The sequence below is a fragment of the Hemiscyllium ocellatum genome, chromosome 30 (genome assembly GCF_020745735.1).
Source record: "Hemiscyllium ocellatum isolate sHemOce1 chromosome 30, sHemOce1.pat.X.cur, whole genome shotgun sequence".
Lineage (NCBI taxonomy): Eukaryota > Metazoa > Chordata > Chondrichthyes > Orectolobiformes > Hemiscylliidae > Hemiscyllium > Hemiscyllium ocellatum.
Genome location: NC_083430.1, coordinates 8,080,901 through 8,091,848, shown reverse-complemented (window position 1 = coordinate 8,091,848; position 10,948 = coordinate 8,080,901).

Below are 10,948 nucleotides of genomic sequence, written 5' to 3'. Positions count from 1 at the left end.
AGCAGAGTGATACAGACCCTTAGAAAATAGGTGACACGTTTAAGATAGAAGATTTGGATCAGTGCAGGCTCGGAAGGCTGAATGGTTAAATGGTTCTTTGTTCTTTTGTTCTTTGTTTGTTTTTTTGAATTCCAAATAGATCACATCCACTAGCTCTCCTTTGTCTGACTTGCTCATTTCCTCCTCAAATAATTCTACCAGATCTGTCATGTGTGATCTCCCCTTGAAAAAGCCAGGCTCACTCAGCCCATTTTGCCATGCATTTCTAAGTAGTCTGCAATCTCATCCTCAATAATGAACTCCAAATCCTTACCAATGACCAAGGTCATGCCAACTGGCCTATAGTTCCTATCTTCTGCCTTCCTCCTTTCTTGAACAGAGGTATTACATTAGCCATTAGTCTCCCTGACTCCATTGATTCCTGAAAGGTCACTACCAACCACCTCCACAATCTCCTCAGCTATCTCCTTCAGAACTTTGGAGTACAGTCTATCCAATCCAGATGATATATCCGACTTCAGATCTTACAGTTTCCCTAGCACTTTCTTCTTTGTGATGTTACTGTACTCACCTCTGACCCCGACTCTCTCGAAGTTCTGGTATGCTGCTGGTGTCTTCCACTGTGAAGACTGATGTAAAGTACCTCTTCAGTTCCTCTGACATTTGTTTTTCCCCATTACTGCTTCTCCAATCTCACCTTCTAGCGAACCAACGTTGTTCCTTGCCTCTCTCTTACTTTTTGTGTAACAAAAAAGGCTCTTGCAAACTTCAATTTTATTAGCTAGCTTAGTCTCATATGTCATCTTCTCCACCTTATTGATTATTTAGTTATTCTCTGCACGTTTTTTCTTTCACTTCTAAGCTGACTTCTGTCAGACACTATTGCCTCATGCTCCCTTCAGTATGTTTCTTCTTCCTTGATGAATTTCTGCTGTCTCCACCCCTGTCAATCACCCCCAGAATCCCATGGTATTGATGCTTCGCCATCTTCCCTGCTAGGTTCCCTTTCTAATCGACCCTGCCTCATGTCTTTGTAGCTACCTTCACTCAATTGTGATGTCATTATATTTGGTTCCAACTCCTCCTTCTCAACCTGCTAGATGAATTCCATCATATTATGATCACTGCTCCCTGGAGTTCCTTAATCTTAATCTCCCTAATCAAGTCAGCCTCATTACACATCACCAAATCCAGAATTGCTTGTTCCCTAATGGGGTGTACCACAGGCTGCTCCAAATAATCATCTCAAAGACATTCCACATCCATTGCTGTGATCTGCTGGCAACCTGAATTTCCCAATCCACCTGCAACTTGAAGTTCCTTGTGATTATTGCAATAGTCCCTTTCTTGCATGCCTTTTCTCGTGCCTGATTTGTTTTCTGCTCCACATCCTGACTTCTGCTGGGGAACATGTACATAACTTCCATCAGTCTTATTTTCTTTGCAGTCCCTCAACTCTATCCACACAGATTCCACACCTTCTAAACCTATATTGCTTCTTGTTCTTGAGTTCATTTAATTTCTTGCCAAAAAGGCAACTGAGCCCCATTGGTTCCTCTCCCTATCCTTTTGATAAGACACATAACCTTATATATTTAGCTCCTAACCCTGATCCCCTTGCAGCTATGTCTTTGTGATGCTCAATATCATACCTGCCTATTTAAATCTGTACTACAATCTCACTCACAGTTAAGTACAACATCTTCAGTCCTGCATTGACCCTTACCTTCTCATAGCTGTCTCCATATCTGGTGTGCCTGAAGTACCTGAAATTTCTGACCCTTTCCATAATCTCTGTCCTATTACTTATTCTGGAAAATGTAATAATCCCTCCCAGTCAATTAAGAGCCAACCACATTGCGTTGGGTTTGGAGTTACATGTAGGGCAGACCAGATTTCCTTCCCTGAAGGGCATTCGTGAAACAGATGGAGTTTTTTTTAGCAGTCAACAATGGTTTCATGGTTTTTATTAGACCCAACTCCAGATTTTTTTTATTGAATTCAAATTCCACCAGCTGCTATAGCTGGAATTGAACCTACATCCTCAGAACATCACTTGGGTCTCTAGGTTAACAGTCAGATGATATCACTTGACCATCATGTCCCCTAAATGTCACTGAGACTGCATGCACCTTATCTCAAAGTGAGATTCTTCAACCCTTGTCTACTGTAACTCCTTTATCTACATCTGTATGTATTAAATACCTAAATTCAGCTGTTCAGTGTAGTGTCTGAGACCTCTTCCTTCAGATGCTCATCCTAGATGTGTGATTTCTCTCTTACTGATATCTCAGTTATATAATTATTTGCATCATCATGATTGACATGAATCTTATAACACTAAGCCACAACCCTATTTTGCTTGCCACAGGTATGGCTTGAATGAGAATAGATATGATAATAAGATAGTACACAAAGTGACATAGCACAGGAACGAGCCCTTTGGGCCTCAATGTTGTACTGAACATGACGCCAAATTAAACGAATCCCTTCTGCCTGCCCTTGGTACATATGCCTCCATTCCTTGCATATCCATCTGTTAATCTAAAAGCCCCTTAAACATCCCTATTGCATCTGCCTCTATCACCATCCCTGGAAGCATGTTCCAGATACTCTCTGTGTAAAAAATCTTGCTATTCAACATTGTCTTTGAACTTTCCCGCTCTCACCTTGAACGCATGTCCTTAAATATGAGACATTTCGACTCAGGGAAATAATTCTGACTGTCAACCCTCTCTATGCATCTCATAATTTTATAATTTCCCATCAAGTCTTTCCTCAGCCTCCACCGTTCCAGAGAAAATGGCGGCACGGTGGCACAGTGGTTAGCACTGCTGCCTTACAGCTCCTGAGACCCAGGTTCAATTCTTGCCTCAGGCAACTGTGTGTGTGGGGTTTGCACATTCTCCCTGTGGTCTGCGTGGGTTTTCTCTGGGTGCTCTGGTTTCCTCCCACAGTCCAGGTGAATTGGCCATGCTAAATTGCCCGTAGGTGAAGTGGTAAATGTAGGGGAATGGGTCTGGGTGGGTTGCTCTTCGAATGGTCGGTGTGGACTTGTTGGGCCGAAGGGCCTGTTTCCATACTGTAAGTAATCTAATCAATACAACCCGAGTTTAGTGATGTACATCATGATGTAACAGAGACATCAATCTTGTGCAAGGGACTGATTAAATGATGGAATAGTCTGTCCTAGTGAAAGATATATTGATAGCATAGAGAAAAGACTTTGCAAAACCTGTTAGGATCAGAAACCAGTCACTTCTAGGTAATGAGAAACCATCAAAGGACGTAAACTACTAGCAGAGACAAGGAGAGGCATCGCTGCCAAACATAGTAAAATACTTTATTAAAGGCCAATAGATTAGATTCTCTACAGTGTGGTAACAGGTCCTTTGGCCCAACAAGTCCACACTGATCCTCTGAAGAGTCACCCACCCAGACCCTCTCCCCTGCCCTATATTTACCTCTGACTAATGCTCCTAACACAATGGGCAATTGAGCATGGCCAGTTCACCTGACCTGCGCATCTTTGGATTCTGGGAAGAAACTGGAGTACCCAGAGGAAACCCACACAGACACAGGGAGAATGTGCAAACCCCACACAGACAGTTACCCGAGGCAGGAGTTAAACCCAGGTTCCTGTGAGGCAGCGGTGCTAACAACTAAGCCACCGTGCTGCCCCTTTCTTTACAATTTATTTTAATTATTTGTCCTTTGTTCTTTCTAGAATGCATTCTAATACTATGCTGGAATATGTCAGATCTTGAGCATTGCTGAAAACATTTTGTTAAAACTTTTCAATTTGTATTCATCTGACAATTCTCGAGAATGTCATTTTAAGGGGGATACCTTTTGAGGAGAAGAATTGCTGACCTATGTACAACTGCATTCTGCATTCTGACACTGCCTAACAAGCCACTCAGTTATAGTAAACTGCTCAGAAATCATCTTTAACATTCTGACTGTGATTCAAGAAGACCCACTATTATTTACTGAGCTATTGAGTGACAGCCATGCCATTGACACTAACATATTAGGAATTGATTAAAATAATCTTCACATGGTAATCCCAAGTATAGAATGGTATATCCTTGAAAGTTTAAAAGTAGTTTATTCGATTTTATAAAACGATAACTTCATTCGCAACCAATTTGTCTTCCCTTAAAGTGGAAAATAGTTGAAAAAAATGACCTACTGTGAGCAAAGTGCACGATAATTCAATCCCCCTCAAACAGTCAAGAAATTCTAGGATGCCAAATCTAGTAATTCACAATTAACACCCCCATGAAGGTCATAACCAGCAGGGGAAGTTATATTCATGGGCAAAGCTAACACGATTCAATAAATTTACTTTCCCGTACAAAGCATTGACTTGTGTTAATTATTTAGTGGGATATTCATCCATCATAGAGATGTTGATTTGAATCTTGAAATGAGCTATCCTTTGGTGCATGTTAATTTAAGCGATTAAGGCAGCAGCTAGGAAATTAGAATAACTTTCGTTTTTCATTTGTGTATTTAAGAATTAATGCTACTTAGAAGCTTCTCCTTTGTCCCTGTCAGGGCAATTTGGAAATGGTGCGCTGTAGACTATGTTGCCTCCTCAGCACTTAGACTATTTGATTGGCTGGTAAATTTTCACTATCCTGGGCTTTGAGCTGAATGGTTTCACAGTGCACAGGCTGTAACATTGTCCTGAGGGCAGCTCCAGGCTCTTACATTTCCTTTGCATCTGCAGCCATTCCTTACATTATCTACAATAATGTCACAATGGTCAATGTAAAAAATGAGGTCTGCAGATGCTGGAGATCACAGCTGAAAATGTGTTGCTGGTCAAAGCACAGCAGGCCAGGCAGCATTCCTGAGATGCTGCCTGGCCTGCTGTGCTTTGACCAGCAACACATTTTCAACAATGGTCAATGTGTCATGGAGTCTTACGACACAGAAACAGACCCTTCAGCCCACCATCTGTATGCCAACCAACAAACAGCAAACTACACTTATCCCATTTACTTGCACTTTGTTCATGACCTACTAAGCCCTTGCATTTTAAGAGCTCATTCAAATGCGAAAATATCTGCCTCTCCATCACCCCCTCAGGCAGCGCATTCCATATTTCTACCCCCTGAGTAATTCCTTTTTCTCAAATCTCCTCTAATCTATTCACTCTTCACCTTAAACTTGTGCCTTCTGGTCTTAGACACATCTAGCATGGGAAAAAGTTTCTCACAATCTATTCTGTTTATGCCTGTCATAGTTTTGTATGCCTCAGTCAAATTCTCCCCTCAGCCTCCTCTGCTCCGAGGAAAACAAATCCAGCCTATCCAGTCTCTCCTCATAACTTGAGGCTTTTCATCTGAGGCAACCCCCTGGTGAATCTCCTCTGCACCATCTACAGTACAATCAGGTCCATCTGAGAGTGTGGCCACCAGAGCTGCTCACGGTACTCCACCTGTGCCTAATTAATGCTCTATAAAGCTGCAACAAGACTTCCTTGCTCCTATACTCTACATTGCAGCTAATGAAGGCAGGAATCCCATGTATCTTCCTCACCACCCTGTCTACCTGTACTGACATCTTTGGGGAATCTATGGATTGGTACACCAAAATCCCTTTGTTCCTCAGTACTCACTAGGGACCTATTGTCCATCATGTATATCCTTCCCTTATTAAACCTCCCAAAATGCATCACCTCACAGTTATCAAGAATAAATTCCATCTGCCATTGCTCTGCTCAATTTACCAGCCAATCAATATCAGATTGTATCCTGAGAATATCCTCCTCACTATCAACAATACCACTAATTTTGAGGCCATCTAAAATTATATATACCTTCTGCATTCACATCCGGGTCACTAATGTACAGAACAAACAGCAAGGGTCCAAGCACTGAACCCTGTGGTATATTCACTGGTCACAGGCTCCCAATCACAAAAACAAGCCTCCACCATCACCCTTTACCTCCTATTTGTGAGACAATTTTCTATCCAATTTGTCAGCTTGCGGGGTTTAGGGTGTAGGTTTGCTCGCTGAGCTGTAGGTTTGATATCCAGACGTTTCATTATCTGGCTAGGTAACATCATCAGTGGTGACCTCCAAGTGAAGTGAAGCTGTTGTCTCCTGCTTTCTATTTATATCTTTCTCCTGGATGGGGTTCCTGGGGTTTGTGGTGATGTCATTTCCTGTTTGTTTTCTGAGGGGTTGATAGATAGCATCTAGATCTATGTGTTTGTTTATGGCATTGTGTTTGGAGTGCCAGGCCTCTCGGAATTCTCTGGCATGTCTTTGCTTATCTGATAAGTTCTTTATCCATGTCCGTGTTATCGGTTTTGTCTTTGCCTGTGAGTTTGTCAAGTTTTTTTCTTCAGGTCCCAATTTTTCTTTATCTGTGTTGGTTGTTGTTTGGTGTTTATGGCTCGGTCTACTGCATCTGTCCATTCTTGATTTGTTGCTTGTTTGAATAAGGGTTTTTGGCGTGCAATTTCCCGGTTGTATTTTTGGAGTCTGTGGTGGGCGTCATTGATTAGTTCTCGGAGCATTCTGCGGCCATTTTGTTCTGTTAAATTTCTGGCTTGAGGTGTTTTTATCGGCGGTTTGTATTGGAGACATTCTGGCAGCACCTGTTTTCTTACACAAGCTTACCTGAGATCCCATGGACTCTTATCTTTTGGACCAACCTTCCATGTGGGACCTTTTCAAAGGCCTTATTGAAGTCCACATCAACTGCGCAACCACATCATCAATATATTTAGTTACCTTTTCGAAAAACTTGATTTAATTAGTCACACAGGATCTCCCTCTAACAAATGAGTGGCACAGTGGCACAGTGGTTAACACTGCTGCCTCACAACGCCAGAGACCCATGTTCAATTCCCGCCTCAGGCGACTGACTGTGTGGAGTTTGCACATTCTCCCCGTGTCTGTGTGGGTTTCCTCCGGGTGCTCTGGTTTCCTCTCACAGTCCAAAGATTGGCCATGCTAAATTGCCCGTAGTATTAGGTGTAGGGGTATGGGTGGGTTGCGCTTCGTTGGGTCAGTGTGGATATGTTGGGCCGAAGGCCCTGTTTCCACACTGTAAGTAATCTAATCTAAGCCTGTGTTGATAATCCCTACCTTTACACCTTGATTAATCCTGTGTCTCAGAATGTTTCCCAATGATTTCCTGACCATTGATGCCAGACTAACAGGTCTGTAATTGCCTGGCATATCCCACTGCCTTCTTGAACAAAGGAACCATATTAGCTATCCTCCAGTTATTTGGCACTTCATCTGTGGCCAGCAAAGTTTTAAATATCTCTGCCAAGACTCCAGCAATTACCATCCTTCCTTCCTAGATCTGCCTGGGAAACATCTCATCAGGGCCTAGGGATTTATGCATCTTTATGCCCTCTGAACTGTTCATACCTCCTCCTCATTAAACTTAATGTGGTCTAGAGCCTCACTATCCCAACTGAAATCACCAGCTACCATGTCTTTTTCCTTTGTGAATACAGATGAAAAATATTCATTTAAAACCTCAATCATGCCCTCTGGTTCAGCACACAGGCAATATCATTGATCTCTAAGAGGATTACTCCTTCCCTGATAACACTGTTGCTCTTAAAATATTTATAAAATACCTTGGGATTCCCCTTAATCCTATCTGCCAAAGATATTTTGTGGCCCCTCTTTGCCCTCCTAATTTATTTATAAGCAACCCCCATACTCTCTCTACTACTGAAAGGCCTCTCTTAATTTTTTAATGCGCAATACCTGACATATGTTTTCGTGTTTTTATTTATCAAACTCTCAATATCCCTTTGATATCCAGAGTTCCCTGGACTGATGCATTAGTAACGTCACTGGACTATTAATCCAGAACCCCAGGCTCACATTCTGGGAATTCAATCTTCAATCTTGACTTCAATAAAATCTGCAAATGTCTCTCTGGTCAAAGCACAGCAGGTTAGGCAGCATCTCAGGAATAGAGAATTCGACGTTTCGAGCATAAGCCCTCCATCTGATTCCTGATGAAGGGCTTATGCTCGAAACGTCGAATTCTCTATTCCTGAGATGCTGCCTAACCTGCTGTGCTTTGACCAGCAACACATTTGCAGCTGTGATCTCCAGCATCTGCAGACCTCATTTTTTATTCAATAAAATCTGAAAGGAGAGAGCTAATCTAATAATGATCATGTTCTGCTACCATTGACACTGATAGTTGTTATAAAAACCCATTTGCTTCATTAAAGTTCTTTAGGGAAGGAAATTTGCCATCCTCACCTGGCCTGGCCTGGCCTACATGTGACTCCAGACCCACAATGATGTGGTCAACTCTTAATGTCTGTCTGAAATGGCCCAGCAAGTCACTCAATTCATGGGCTATTACGAATGGACAACAAAAACCGCATCCTATACAAAAATATTTTTAAAAATCACAATCCTCTCTGGAGCATTCTCAGTGTGCTGTACCATTTACCCATCTGTCCTATGCATTTCACATCACCTGTCTTGAAAAGGATCCTGAAGATGAACAGAGGAGATCACTGTCTCCCGGTGGCACACTTTATAATTTAGAGATGCCACTCGCTATCTGATGAAGGAGCAGTGCTCCAAAGGCTTGTACTTCCAAATAAACCTATTGGACTGTAAACTGGTGTTGTGTGGTTTTTAATTTTGTACACACTTAATAATGTTAAGTGTGCTATTGGAAGGTTCCAATCCCCCATCTTGCTTTGTGTATATGGGTTAACCAGCATGGAAGTACTTGATGCTACAATTACTGACCATCATTTTAAGACCTCAGTCACGTCCTCTGGCCCTTGTACCAATTGCCCCTTGATCTCTAATAGCTAGAATGGAGTAAGCTAGGTGAGGACAGCAGGTTTTTTTGGGGTACCATTTAATGATCCAACATTTACTGGTTTGAATTATGCATACTGATTGACCATTTTATGCTGACAATTAGAGAAGCTTACACCATCCTAACTCAGTGAAGAATTGAGGAATTCATGAAAAAATGGGGAAGTGTCATTAATCATGTCTTTAGAAGCCACCTGCCTTTGCCAACTGTTCATTCTCTAACACCATTGGTGATTGATGATCGATACAGAGACAATGGAACTTTTGAGATAACAGGAAGACTGTCCATTAATGGAATAATTTTTCAAGGAAAGGTTATGCATTATGAATGGACGCCGGATTCTGAACACTTGCTGAAACAGGAAATTCCATCTTGTGTCATTAATTCAGTTTTCTCTTCTGCAGCCCCTCACTCTATCATAGAAAGCAAGACTTTTGCCAGAGTTGGCTTCAAATTCAACATTTCCAACAAAATATTACTGTGGACATAGTTGGGGAAGTGAGGGGAAAGGGAAGATCAAAAAGTTACAAAAACAGAAGCGAATAAATTCAGCAAGCTAAACTCAAGAAGCTGCACCTAGTTATCACATTTCCTGGTAAGTAAGATTTCACTTGTCATCATGACAAAAATAAGAATGAAACAAACAAAGGGACTTGCATTGATATAGTATCTTTCATGACTTCAACTCTTTGAAACCAATCAATTACTTTTCAATGTGTAGTTTTGTTTTGTTATAGTATAAGATACATTTAAATGAATCTGCATTCAGCAAGGATCCACAAACAGTAGTGAAATAGTTTGTTCCCATTGTGCAATCACTAATCCTAGAATCATAGCATCCCTACAGCAAGGAAGCAGACCAATCAATCCATCAATTCCACACCAACCCTCTGAAGAGCATCCCACCCAGACACACTTTCCATAGGTAGAAACTGCAGATGCTGGAAACCAGATTCTGGATTAGTGGTGCTGGAAGAGCACAGCAGTTCAGGCAGAATCTGAGGACCAGTAAAATCGATGTTTCGGGCAAAAGCCCTTCATCAGGAATAAAGGAGAGATAAGCTAGAGGATGGTGGGGTGAGGAGAAAGTAGCATAGAGTACAATGGGATAGTGGGGGAAGGGATGAAGGTGATAGGTCAGGGAGGAGGGTGGAGTGGATAGGTGGAAAAGAAGATAGGCAGGTAGGACAAGTCATGGGGACAGTGCTGAGCTGGAAGTTTGGAACTAGAGTGCGGTGGGGGAAGGGGAAATGAGGAAACTGTTGAAGTCCACATTGATGCCCTGGGGTTGAAGTGTTCCAAGGCGGAAGATGAGGTGTTCTTCCTCCAGGCATCTGGCGGTGAAGGAGGCCCAGGACCTCCATGTCCTCAGCAGAGTGGGAGGAGGAGTTGAAATGTTGAGCCACAGGGCGGTGTGGTTGGTTGGTGTGGATATCCCAGAGATGTTCCCTAAAGCGCTCTGCTAGAAGGTGCCCAGTCTCCCAAATGTAGAGGAGGCTGCATCAGGAGCAATGGATACAATAAATGGTATTGGTGGATGTGCAGGTAAATCTTTGATGGATGTGGAAGGCTCCTTTAGGGCCTTGGATGGAGGTGAGGGAGGAGGTGTGGGCGCAGGTTTTGAAATTCCTGCGGTGGCAGGGTGGGTTGTAGGGGGGGCGTGGACCTGTCCAGGTAGTCACAGAGGGAATGGTCTTTGTGGAAGGCAGAAAGGGGTGGAGAGGGAAATATATCCCTGGTGGTGGGGTCTTTTTGGAGGTGGATGATTTGGTTTATGCGAAGGTTGATAGTGTGGAAGGTGAGCACCAGGGGCATTCTGTCCTTGTTATAGTTGGAGGGGTGGAGTCTGAGGGCGGAGGTGCAGGGGATGTGGATGAGATGTGTTGGAGGGCATCTTTAAGGGAAAGGGGAATTGCGGTCTCTAAAGAAAGAGACCATCTGGTGTGTTCTGTGGTGGAACTGGTCCTCCCGGGAGCAGATACGGCAGAGGTGGAGGAATTGGGAATACGGGATGGCATTTTTGCAAGAGGTAGGGTGGGAAGAGGTGTAATCCAGGTAGCTGTGGGAGTCAGTGAGTTTGTAAAAAATGTCAGTGTCAAGTTGGT